This window comes from Zootoca vivipara, chromosome 5, assembly GCF_965207765.1.
Source record: "Zootoca vivipara chromosome 5, rZooViv2.hap1.1, whole genome shotgun sequence".
Taxonomy (NCBI): domain Eukaryota; kingdom Metazoa; phylum Chordata; class Lepidosauria; order Squamata; family Lacertidae; genus Zootoca; species Zootoca vivipara.
In genome coordinates, this window is record NC_142588.1 from 83,046,483 (window position 1) to 83,059,725 (window position 13,243).

The window sequence follows — 13,243 nt, forward strand, 5'->3', positions numbered from 1 at the left end:
GCTTGTGCTAACAACAGACACATGGAGGATATGTAGTCCTTTGATCTAGGTGCTGCTCTGCGGTTTTGCTGCATTGGTGCTAGATAGGACATATCAATAGGTGAGACAAAATACTTCAATTGCTTATCTTCTGTTGGGGGGGGGGGGAAAGCATGCAAATTTTTGAATTGCATGGCGGGCTGTTCCTCAGGCCAGAGTTAAAATATTCCTGCGTTCACTTTCACACGCTGACACCTTCCACAACACTCATTTTTAAAAACAACAACAAATTTAAAATAAAGATCTGTGCGATTATATCCTTTGCCTGAGGGGCACCCAAGCCATGTGAGTCGGTCGCAGCAAAACAACAACAAAGGATATTGCAGTACTAATAAATACAAGATGGCGTGAAACCTTTGCATTACTATGGCATGAGATTTTGTGGGTTCTGGTATCCTTCTACATGAGATCCATCTCACTCAAAGTACGCATGCCCTCCAGAAAGGGTTCTGCGTAGTGGATTTGGAAATGGCAACCCAAACTGGTTTCGAAACCTTTTGAAATACCCATTTTCATATGGCTCCCAGTTGTTTGCATGGGATGAGAGTGTGGACAGACTTCCATTGTGTCAGACCAATGTAACAGCTGCTTCATATTATTTTGTTGGTGGATGTTACAGGCCTCCTGGACACTGTTTCGAATGCCAAGGCACAGCTGGGATGTGCTGGGATAAGAGGGCTACTCCTAAGCATGTTCAGAGTGCCTTTTCCAGGAAACGGTCCCAGTCCCACCCCCCACACATCTGGGAGCAGCAGGGGTGACTTCTCAGGGCAGCTTTCTGATTTATTATTTAAAAGAGTATGTTTGAAAACAAACAAACAAATGTTGCAGTTTTTTTTTCAATTTCAAAGAAAAAAACTATATAAAGGAGCATTGCAGACATTCCATATATACTGAGTCATTTTTAAATGCAATTCTGTATCCATTTACACGGGAGTAATCTGCATTGAACTCAGGACTTACTTCTGAGTAGAGGTGTATAGGATGGCATTGTTAAAAAAAACTTAGGGTTTTTTTAAAAAATAAAATAAAGAGTGCTCCCCAAATCATACTTCCAGTAGAGAATAAACTGTTTCTTTGAACATAGTTAAAGAACAGGCATAATTAAGATTGCGGTGTTACACACACAAAACTCTTGTGTTATTTTGGAAGAAATGACCAACTTGGTTTTCAACTTGCAGTTGTTGGGGCAATTATTCTGTATCCTCCTCGTTCTGTCTCCAGCATGGATGGGCGGGTGAGATTAATGTTAGGGCACAGCATAACTAAACCGTATTAATTGATTTTGTTTTATGTGCCCTGGGGGGGATTATTGCGGGGTAGCAAACCGCAAACGGGGTGTGGGGGTGTGGCGGATGAATGGGAGAGGAATGAATTAGCGCATCCTGGGAGAATGCGGGAGGGGGCGTGTGTTCAGAGGCCTTCCTCTTCTTCGCAGTCTGATCCAATGCACGCTTGTACTGTACAGACTGAGCAACCCCCCTCAAAAAAGGAAAAAAAGAGTGCATTGGTACGCAGCTCGGACCTGTGCGCTCTTACTCGAGGGTGCATAGCATTTCAAGCCCATCCTATGAATGCTTCCTTGGACGCCCTTCCCAAAGTTCAGTAAGGCTCTGCAAAGTGTGTGCCAGTAGGGTTTACTCTTAAGCAAAGTGTGTTGGAGATGGCAGTCTGGGTAGACTCGCTTGCTCCTAGCATCATCTTGCTATAATTTTTTTAACTCCTCAGACTTGCTGGAGGAAAAAAAAAGAAATAAAGGGAGCACTCCGTGCTTTATTTTTTAACGCAAGGCGGTTAATAAATTTGCAAAGTGCCTCTTTTCTCTCTCTCTCTCTCTCTACCCACCCTCTCCTTTTCCTCCTCCAGGCTCTGGTTTTTCTGCGCCCGCCTCCCTCCTCAGCTGATTTCTTTTTTTCCCTCCCCCTCTCCTTTCCCACAGTAGCTTCTAATCCAGACTGTATGGTATGTGGGCTGGTCACAAATCCCCATGTGGTCCGACATCATTGACATGGCGGAATCCCCCACCAAACCCTACTGGTAGTTATTCCAGCTCGCTCGCCTGCCCGCCCAGCCATCCAGCCCGGGGATTTACCGGACTTGCCCGCCCGCCTGCCCGCCTCCCTCTTCCGAAGAACGAGCAGGGCCATTCTCTCCAAGACAGCACCCCCGAGCCCCCGTTTCCAACACAAGGTAAGCGAAAAGGCTGCTCTCGTTAGGCGTCTTTCTCTCCTCCCCACCCCACCCCCATATCAAACCCCCCCAGGCTAGAAAATTTCAAGCGAGAGGCGGATTTCGCTCCCCTCCCGCCCCGGTTTGCAAATGCAAAGAAAAGATTCGCTCCGGGGCTTGTATTCTGATTGCAGTTTTTTTTAAAAAAAGGACGCCGAGTTTAATATACAGTAACTCGGAAATACTGGAGCTTCTCCCCCCCCCCCAATACCTTTTACTATTCCGAGTGTTTTTTTTTCCTACGCCCCCCCCCCCCCACGCCGCTTCCCAATCCGGATTCCTTTTGTTTCCGAAGTGGAAACTCCCCGAGTGTGAACGGTGGGTGTGCTCAAAAGGATGCGTCTAGCCTGGGTTTGCCTTGGGGGTCCTTGGGGATCGGGAAGGCGGTGGGGAGTAAAGTGGGGCGGCAAAGGTTCCCTGGAGAGAAGGGGCAATGAGACATCTCCGGAAAGTTTTGGGTTTTATCTCTCTCTTCCGATTTCCAGTTTTCTCCTTGCCCGGCGCCTTTAGGATCTCTCCGATCCGTGCGCCCCTCTCTCCCCCGCCGCCTCATTGCCCAATTACTCCTCGTTTAAGTTACACCACTATTTTCCCCAGTACTTTCGGGTCCTTGCCTACGCAAACTCCCTGGAAGGAGCAATGAGGGACTCAAGGCTTGATCAGTTCTTCTTTTTTTAGGGGAATGGTGATAAATGTTTGCGGGGGGGGGGGAAGCCGAAGAAGAGAATGTGAAGTCGGCTCTATTTTGGAGAGGGGGGGGGGAGAGAATGCGTTTCTCTCCGGGTGCTCTTGGTTGGGCACCGATTTCCTCGCCGTTGCAAATTCAGAGTGGCAGGAGAAGTCCCTTCCTTCTCTCGCTCCCCCCCCCCGCCCATTTCCTGGAATTTGGCTTGGGAACGAGGCCTTGGGTGCAAAGGGTTAGTGGCAGAGACGCGGGCGCCTGATATATATATTTTGTGGGTCTGGTTGCGTGGAATGGAGGAGGGAAGAAAACGGTTTGCTGCTGGTGCCGGAGCCCATCTGTAAGGGAGCCAGCCTGAGCGCTAGAGCTGCAATAAGATTTCTCGTGTGTGTGTGCATTTTTATTTTTTTTTACTGGGAAGGCGAGAGAGGGAGACAGACACACCATCATAACCTAGCAATCCAGACAGGCTCCTCGCCGCTGCCTTTTCTGCCCGGCTGCCCGCCCTTTTGCTTGGGCGCACTTCCTATCTTGTGCTTTACACAGAGGCTTCTATCTCCGGCCTCCCGGCTCGCCCTCAATCCACATCAAACTTAAAGGATCGCATTATTTTAATTTTTTTTTAAAAAAAAAGCAACAAAGCAACGCAGGTTTCAGTGCAAAGAAAGCAACAACACACCCAACACCGTTGGGAAGTGTAAAAATGTGGGTTTCCCTTGTTTCCATATGGGATCTTATCTGTGTGTGAATGCAAACTGTACCCCACCCTGCCAACGACCCTGGGGGTTGTGTTGCGCGGGGAGGGCCAGACGGGGGAATGGAATCCGGCCCGCGCAAAGGCGAAGGTTTGGCCCGGGGTTCCCCTGCTGCGCGCCAGCGTCGCGCACTGCCTAGCAGCCCCCTTCTGGATGATGCCTTGGAGGGAGGAGGGATTGATGCCCTTCAGGTGGAGGCAAACCAGCTAGCGCTGCTGCTCCTTCCTGTCGTTGCGACGCAGCCGGAGGCTACCCCCCCCCCATGTTTGTTATTAATTTTTGCACGTTGGGAAGGCGAGCCGAAGCCTTTCCAAAATGTCTGGATCCAGGGGGCACGTTGGAGAAAAGAGACCGAGACACACGCAGACGTCTCTCCTCCAGCCCGTCCTCCCACGAGGCCCCTCCTCTCCCTCGCTGACGCCACTGGCAAACGGAGGGGGGGCGGAGAAAGGGGGGAAATTAAAAAAATAATAATCTGGAAACTTTTTATTTCCCGTGCCAGACGCTCTCTTCTCCTACCCACCCCCTTCGAACAAAATGGCACATTACCAGGAAATGGAACGCTGGAAGAAGGAGGGAGGAGGAGGAGAAAAAACTTTGTGAAGCAAAACTCTTGCTTCTCCCTCCCTCCCCATCCTTTAAAACATTTCACTTAATTAGATCTTACTTTTATTTATTTTTGCCCCTCTGATGATGTGCTCTGCCATTCCGTCAAAGGGAAATTCATTCGGACCGAGGCCAACGAGTTTTTTTTTTTGGGGGGGGGGAGCGCTTTCTCTGAAGGCAGAATCTTTTAATTGCTCCCCTTCTCTCTCTCATTTTTCTTTTCTTTTCCGCCAGCAGTTATCTTCTGGCGTTTGTTCAGTTGAGATCTTGTCTGTGGGATGGAAGGGGAAGGCTGTAGCAAAGGAGGGGGGGAGGAGGAGGAGGAGGAAGAGAAGACTCAAGTGTCAAGAATGTGCTTCTTAAAAAAAAAACTTGTGGGGGGAGGGGCCCCCCTGTTTGAAACCTGGGGAAACTGGTGTTTGAAACTGATCACTCTGGCTGCAGAAGTGTCAGACCATTGAGTTTTGCAGTCTTTAGCATTTTCAGACCTAGGACCCACCTATAAACCCATTTCTTTCATTTTTTACAGTATATTTTTGTATAGGAGTGCTGGTGCTGTTGTGACTCACCTGGCATCAGGCTTTCAGTTGGAAGGGCCAGCTCACTTCTACATCTTTCTGGGGTTGCAGGTTGGAGATTTTTTTTTTGGGGGGGGGCATTGAACCCATAGCTTTCTGGATGCAAAGTATGCACTGTGCCAATCCTATAACGGTTCCCCAACCATCTCCTTTGTATCCTGTCTGCTCAGAACTGATCTCTCATGTAGAAGTGGTACAGTAATTGTAGGTGCAGCTAGGAATGTTTGGAATTTTTACCACTGATTTCCTTCCTACCCGAGAGGCCTCTGCTGAGTGCCTCTGTTGAGTGTGCTTCAGGGCTTGCAATTCCTCACTGGTTAGCCTCACTGTCGATCTGCGCACTAGGGGATTCGCTTAAAAGATCTGTTGCCCCGTAGGCCTGGAAGTGAATTCAAATCCTGACTTTGCTGAGTGACTATGGGGATAAGTTAATCTCTCTGCCTCAGATTCCCCAAGCGTAACAGCGATATATGCCCAGCGAGATAAAACAAGGAGGAATGTGGAAACCGCTGCTAAATGGACCGTATTTCTTCGGACAGAGCATCTTTTTCAAACCTCCCGTTCATTTCAGAGGGGTATGGGAACTGCAGTTGCCACAAGAAGCAGGAAATGGAGGGAATCTGGGATGAAGTATAGCCCAAAAGGCAAAGGCAAAGTTTTTTCCTCAGGTGATGTTGGGCACCATCCGTTTAAAACACAGTTATATCACTTTAGCAGTCACGGCTTCCTCCAAATAGTCCTGGGAACCGTAGTTTGCCCCTTGCAGAGCTATGTCCCGGCGCCCTTAGCCAACTACAGTTCCCATGATTCTTTGAGGGAACCTATGAGTGATAAAATGACACTGCTTTAAATGTGTAGTGACCACCAGTTCTTGATGTTAGTGGGGTGTTTGTGGCCTGACTTTTTTCTTATGGTTTTGGTCTTCATACTGTTGCTGGGCGAGGGGGCAGCTGCATTGCTGAATGTTCCTCCATATGAAAAATACTGTAAATAAATCCTGTTTTACAGCTATATGAAGGCACGAGGCCCGTGAGACATGGATTCTCTCTACCAGGTTCTCCCTTTCGACCCAGTTTCCTCTTAGGTGGAGTCAGCAAACTTTTTCAGCAGGGGGCTGGTCCACTGTCCCTCAGACCTTGTAGGGGGACAGACTATATTTTGGGGGAAAAATGAACTACGGTAATTCCTATGCCCCACAAATAACCCAGAGATGCATTTTAAATAAAAGGACACATTCTACTCATGTAAAAACACGCCGATTCCTGGACCGTCCGGGGGCCGGATTGAGAAGGCGATTGGGCTGGATCTGGCCCCCGGGCCTTAGTTTGCCTACCTATGCTCTTAGGCAGGCATAGGCAAACGTGGCCCTCCAGATGTTTTTGGGGACTACAACTCCCATCATCCCTGACCACTGGTCCTGTTAGCTACGGATGATGGGAGTTGTAGTCCCAAAACATCTGGAGGGCCGAGTTTGCCTATGCCTGCTCTTAGGCCTTGTTACAACCCTCCTGTAGAAAACTGGCATGCGGTGAAGGGTTCTAGCCTAATATTCAGTGCTAATGTCTGTTTTCCTCTTTGTAGGAAGAATTGGGGATAGGAAATGGACATTCATTTTCTTTGGCAGGGAGAAGACTGTTTTGTGGATTATTAATATTATTTTTTCCAAAAAGGTGGATTCTTGGGGTGGGGGGGCTTGCAGATTAGTCAGCTCTTGTGTGGATCCCAGGAAGCATATTTGTGGGAGGCAGACAGGAGGTGTTTTGATTAAAATAATAATAAGTAGCATCTTGTCATCGTTAGAATATTCTCCCATAATACTTGTGGGTGGTTGCGTCGCGGAATCCTTCCTGTAATGGTGCTGTTGCTTAATTTATTTTGCACGGGGCAGAAAAAAACTGTCCAATTTAGTCCACTAAAGCTTGCAAGCTAAGGGAACTTTTCCAATTATTCATTAGGGAGTTCATTTTTTAACTTGCCCATAAGGGCATACCATCCCTTGTCGTACGCGTAGCTTCTGAGATAACAAGGCCAAGTGAAATGGGGTTTGTGGGTCTCATCCTCTCCCTTGCTTTTCTCTCTCCTGGGGGCTGTTCAATGTAAACAAGTAGCTGAAAGGATACAGGGCAGAGACAAGGCCAAAGAGGTTAACAAGGCTTGAGTGTGTATTTATATCTTATGAAGTAGTAATCAAAGGCTAGGGGGAAAAAAATCCAGGCACCTAAAAAGGTGGTGCGTATGGTAGAAATTATCTCTTCCCCACACCTTGGTCATCATTCCTTGACTGAATGCATTCCATTTCAATTTCCCTTCGTGTTTTGCTGCAAAGGGAAGATTACTTTGCCATTTATTGAACATATGAAGCTTTAAAGAAAGACCACTGGTGCATCTATCTCGGCATTGCCTACTGGGATTTCAGCCAAGGGACATTCCCACCCCTACCTGAAGATTGAAGCCAGGATCTTCTGCATGCACAGCTGACGTCCAGCCACTGAGCTACTGCCAATAAGAACTGTTTTGCTGCACTCAGCAAATTTCAAAACCCCTCTCAGGGCTCTGGTTTGTGGGAAAGCCATGTTAATTTCAGAAGATAACAGCCAGCCTTTCCTCGTTGTCGTATGGACAATGCACAGATTAGAAATTGATGGCTAAAGATAATGGACCCTAGTTTGATTTGCTTTTAAGTGATTTGCTTTTAATTTTTACACCACAGCTCCGCTAGCAATTTAAAACAAGCTTTCCCAGTCTTGGGCTATAAAGTGCATGATTATAAAAGGGAATCGGACGTCTGCTTCAAAAAAAAAAAAAAAAAAGCCTGTCTTTTGCACCTGCAGCTTGTGTGACTGTTGTGTTCCTGAGGCAATTAAATATCTGGCACGATAGCTTTTCATTCTTTAAATCAGGGGTCGGCAACTTAAGGCCCAGGGGCCACAAGCGGCCCACAGGGGTCGTTTAACCGGCCCACGAGCTGCCCCCAAACAGAGCTGCCCGCTTGGAAAGTCCCCGCTCACTGCGTTAAACCGCCGCAGCGTGGCACGGGGACTTCCACGGCACCGGAAATCGCATCTGCGCACATGCAGACGCCGAAAATCGTGTGCGTGTGTGTGCGATCCGGCCCACGGAGGGATCTCCGCTGGAGTGAACTGGCCCAGGCAAGGTAAACTTTGCCGACCCCTGCTTTAAATACAGTGGCTCAGTTTGCATGACTCAGCTCAAGTAGGCAGGCTCCTGGAGAGGAGATTGTGGCGGTTTTGCAGCTCCTTTGGTGCTACTGCTATTCCTCTACACCACAGTTTGGCACAGTGTGTCATCCAAGTTTGTGGTTTGTCTCGATCCAGACGAACCATGAGCTGTAAACCGAGGTTTGTTCTTAACGCATCAGTGACTTAGACCTGCAGGAGGCAACTTCCTATGTTTTTTAAAAGCAGAAGAGGAATTCCCTGCATCACAGAATTCAACTTGAATTTGGATTGCTTTAGCACAGTATCTGCTTACTTATAATGGTTAGGTTTTTCTGGCTAAATAATTATGGAGATAGTGGAATCATGGAAGTCTTTCCTCTCCCAAGAGAACAAGATGGCTTCTGACCGTATTTTCTGGGCAGTGTTGCTGATGTTTCTCCTTGCCTGTGCCATAGTCTTCTTGGTCACAGTCCTCTCCTGGCAAAAAGCTACGGAGAGCAATCCAGACGTTCTATGCATAATCAGTCCAATAACTGGTGTGGTTGGATAGCTTGCGCTTCGAACATAGCTCATGTCTGGTCTCTCATGGAAACTGAATCACTTGCCATTTTTAAAATGGGTGAGCTCATCCACCGATCTGAGGTCATTGCTGGGATAGTGATGAGACGTTTCTTTTATAAAGTTTTCCAAGCCCATACCTGAAATGTTTATAGGCTGAACTGCATGCATAACTGTCCTGCTTTATGGAGGCCAGATGAATGGTGGCGTTTGGGGAAATTTGGAGTATGGTATTTACTCGAACGTAATGCACCATCTAATGCGCACCTCGGTTTTCAAAACCTTGAAACAAAAAAGGAAGAATTTGGTAGTGAATGTAAATGTGCCATCTAACCACACCCTAATTTTCGTGACATAATTTGGGCAAAAAAGTGTGCATGATGTTCAAGTAAATACAGTAGTTTTGTGGGCCCACCCAAGGGGCACTTTTTTGAGGCTCATATTCTTACTTGGTATTTTAGAACTGGGGTTTCCTCTTGGCACATCTTACAGGGGGGCAAAGGAGTCTTGTAGCAGGGCTGCCATCTAGCTGGGATTGGTCAGTTTCTTCGAATGTCTATTTTTAGCATCTACTTAATGAAGCCATTATTTTAGTGTGCCAGCACATGATCTCTGGAACTCCCTGCCTGTTGTCCTTAGGTAGGCACCCTCGCTGTACTGTTTTATAGGCCTGCTGAATACTTCTTTGTTTCAGCGGGCCTGTGTGGACATGCAATTCAGGCTTTACCTTTGTTTTCCATGATGGTTTTTATGCATATTTGATTTTTATTTTCTTGTATTTCAGTCATGTTTTGCATATAGTTGGACTTGTACACCGCTTGTTGATATTTTTTTAGCAAGTATTTTATAAATGTGCTGAGTAAGTAACCAAATAAACGAATAGCATCACATGACGCAGAGTTGGCGGAAGCTATGTGCAAGGAGGCATCCATAATGAATAACCCGCCTGTTCTTTGCAGACACCATCCTTCATTAATCCAGTGACCTTTTTCAGAGGTTGCCATAAGTAGATGGCAGGCCTCCTCCTTCTCTATTCTGCTGATTTATAAAGGTGGGGGGGGGAACAGCCCCCCGCAAAGTCAGTTGCCATAGTGAAGCTTTTGCTCTCGTAGTTGTTTTGTAAGCTAGCACAGTTTGCCAGAGATAAGTTATACCATTCATTTAAAGATGGGTCTGTGCTCCCCCACCCCCAAAGGATTCTGCCATTAGCTGGTCAGGATGCCCAGGATATATTCCTTTTAAAAAAGTTGCTAGGCCTGGTTGATCCAGAGATACAAGACAGAACATTCAGGTAGTATTCTACCCAATTTTTTCCATTGAGAAATTTGCCCACTTCCGTCTCCCAGTTGATAAGGGAAACCACAGCTATGACATGCGAGTTAAGCAATAACGTTCTGTGTCTATTTGCAAAAACACAGGAAAGGATGAGAAGGACAATTCAGTTGTCAGTCACCGCTGGCATGGCCAGCACAGATCAAGGATGGTGGGAGATCCTAAGAGCTACAACTTTCTCATCCCTGATGGAAGGGATTGGAGATGCCCAACAGACTTCGTCAGAGAACTATGTGCACAGAGAACATGCATGCCTTCTACAACATGCAGAGATGCCTCTGCAGATGAGTTGATGCTGAAAGAAGAAAATCTGAAAACCCACTGGCTATATATGCTCAGTTTTGAGAGTTGGAGTGAACTGTTTGTTTTTTAACATTAAGTGGTTAAAATGCATGTTCTCAGTTTAGGGCATATTTTGTGGATATTGAAGATTTTGATATGTTGCCTTTTGCACCATGAGAAATACTGGGTTGTGGTTATTTGGAAGAGAAGTTCCAATGAGGGGAGTAGAAGGGGGGAATGTTCCAGGTTTGAGGAACCACAGCAGTAACAGAACACTGCAAACTCCTACTCAAAATTCATAGGAATTCATGAGTCATTGTTCTGGTAGCTTGTAGCTTGGCATCCATGATCCTAAACTCATGACTTGGATGTGGAATTCATTTATTTCAGTAAAGCTTGTGGTTGTGCTGTGATCTGTGTGGAATGTAAGATCTGAAAAGATGTTGCTTGCATCAGGAAATGCCTATCAAGGTATTGATAGGAGACTTCGCTGGGGAGAGGTCTCATTAAATTCTTATTAGAAACCTAAACATTTAACGGAGTAAATGGGTTGTTTAATTGTACCTATTACAGGTAGGTAGCCGTGTTGGTCTGGGTCGAAGTAAAATAAAAAAATTCCTTCAGTAGCACCTTAAAGACCAACTAAGTTTTTATTTTGGTATGAGCTTTCGTGTGCATGCACACTTCTTCATGTACCTATTACGTGATTAATGCTTTCCCCTCTGTAAACATTTGCCTTGCCATATTGGCATTACCCAGTTGTTCGTAATTGTGCAAAATGAGCATTGTGTAATGCTTATTTTTCTTAATTTGTGCCAAAGTCATTTTGAAAGTTAAAAGCCTAAACTAGATATAACTTTTAAGTTAAGTGGCAGGTTCATAGAGAAGGTAAAGGCGGGGGTTCCAAAATATGAAAGCCTGCAAAAGTTTTGCCATTCTTTCAGTATGGGACTAGAACTTGCTGAACAAAAACCACAATTTACCTTGGAATTTCCTCTCCCTCTAACAGAGCAGAAATTGCGAATGAGCTGTGTTGGATATCTCCATCCCAGCAATAATGTACGGTTGTGGAAAACCTTGACAGAAATCCTGGCACTCAATTTTTTCAAGGTCTCTCTCACGTTGTACCAGCTATATAGAATTCTTTCTAATAGGAGTCTAGTGTATCAAAAGCTTGCTTGTTTATGGCTGAGGTTTAGTGTCACTGTGTGATCTGCCCCTGGAGACCAAAGGTATGTGGGAAGAGAGGAGCTTTTCAAACAACAAAGGGGAAATAGGAGCTGATAGATATACAATGATAACAGGCCATCTACAGGCAGGAATGTCCCTCTATTTGAAAACAGATAAAGTCTTTCAACATTCTCTCTTTCTTACTCCCCGAAATTTGGTGGATGGCCTTTTCTTCTTCTTCCTAAGAAGCTGCTGTCTATGTGCCTTATGTGCGAGAGCAATAAATTCTACTGGATAGAGGTACCTTACTCCCTCCAGATTATCTAAGATTTATAAAAACTTATCAAGTTTGTGCTGGAGGTGCGGGGGGAGTAGGGGCGATCTATATCACATGTGGTGGACGTGCGAGAAAATAAAAAAATTCTGGGCACTAATATACGAGGAAATAAAGAAGATGTTAGGAATAACATTTCCAAAAAGGCCAGAGATGTTATTGTTAAGCATAACAGGGAAGGATATACCAAATCCAGTAAAGGAATTATTTTTGTACACAACTGCAGCGGCCAGGATTCTGGTCGCCAAGAGTTGGAAAGAAACAGAAGTCCCCTCAATTTGGGAATGGCAGTGCAAGTTACAAGAACTGGCGGAAATGGCCATTCTGACTAACAACATACGAGGTAAATCAAAACAAAACCTTGCTGCAAAGTGGGAAAAATATAAGATATATATGGAAAAACATTGTAAAGGAATATCACCTGTATTAATATTGGATTAAAATCAAAATGGGCGGGGAGAAAAATAAATTTTTTGAGAGCAAAACATTGGTGCACTAAGAAATAAGAACGAACTTGATAATTGATATAGATAAAAGTACTGTGTTATGTACGTTCAAGGTTAAGACGGATAAATGCATCGGGGAAAGGCAGGAAGTCTGAAGATTAAATTAAAACTAAATATAAGAACTATTTACCAGACCCATCTTCCGAACCCATTTCATACTTAACAAGGATATAAAGAAAGAAAAGAATACCAATTTTAATAATAAACAACAACAAAACGAGTAGACCAAAAGATTACTTTATTGAAGTGGATGACATTAAAATAGCAAAGACTATGGAATAATAGGTACAATAAGGAATCATGGATGAATTAGGTGAGAGAGGGAAGGGGAGATGGGTGGGGAGGGGGGAGGGAAAGTGAGGGTTGGGGGTAATAATTATTTTCTATCTGATTGATGGATATATTTCACATTCAGATCTCGAGCTTTTTTTCTCTTTTTTCTTTTTTCCTTGGTGTTTTTTAGTTTTTTTTAATTGTTGTAATTTGTATTAACATTGTAATTTTGTACTGTTGTATGTGCTGCTTCTGGTCTGTGAAATTTCAATAAAGTCTTTAAATTTTTTTAAAAAAAATTCTACTGGATAGCGAGAAAGAAAGATGGCTTTAAAGTGCATTTGTTCTTGAATTTGTACCAACACCGCCCAGGAGAAAACATTCAAGCAGCAGCTGAAAGCACATTTTATATGGAAGTCGGTTCTATTGTAAACAGTGAGTTCTGTGCCGGGCATCACCTCCCAGGAACTCCTTCCAAATTAAACCTGCATGCAAGCTGCATTCATTTCAAGGGGGCTTTCGGTGCTGGAGATATTCTTGGTGGGTTGCTTTTGTTGTTATTGATAGCAATGGCTTTCCAGCTTTTCTGGGGAAAGTTGGGGGTTCCTGGTTGGTCTTGCAAACAAGATCCTGCAAAAGACAGGAAAAGACAGAATGCAATTTGCAGGGGGAGATGGGCACATTCTGATGAAGAACCGTATGAGACTGCCCAACATGCAA

At 45.1% G+C, this 13,243-nt stretch overlaps 1 protein-coding gene across 1 annotated transcript in view; it reads left to right on the plus strand.

Moving 5' to 3' along the window:
* The first annotated feature begins 1,941 nt into the window (after nt 1-1,941).
* FNDC3B (fibronectin type III domain containing 3B) overlaps nt 1,942-13,243 on the plus strand; it is a 258,662-nt gene continuing 247,360 nt past the window's right edge. The window contains exon 1 of the mRNA XM_035132789.3: nt 1,942-2,229. The gene's annotated coding sequence lies outside the window, so the exon portion shown is untranslated. The remainder of the gene's footprint in view (nt 2,230-13,243) is intronic.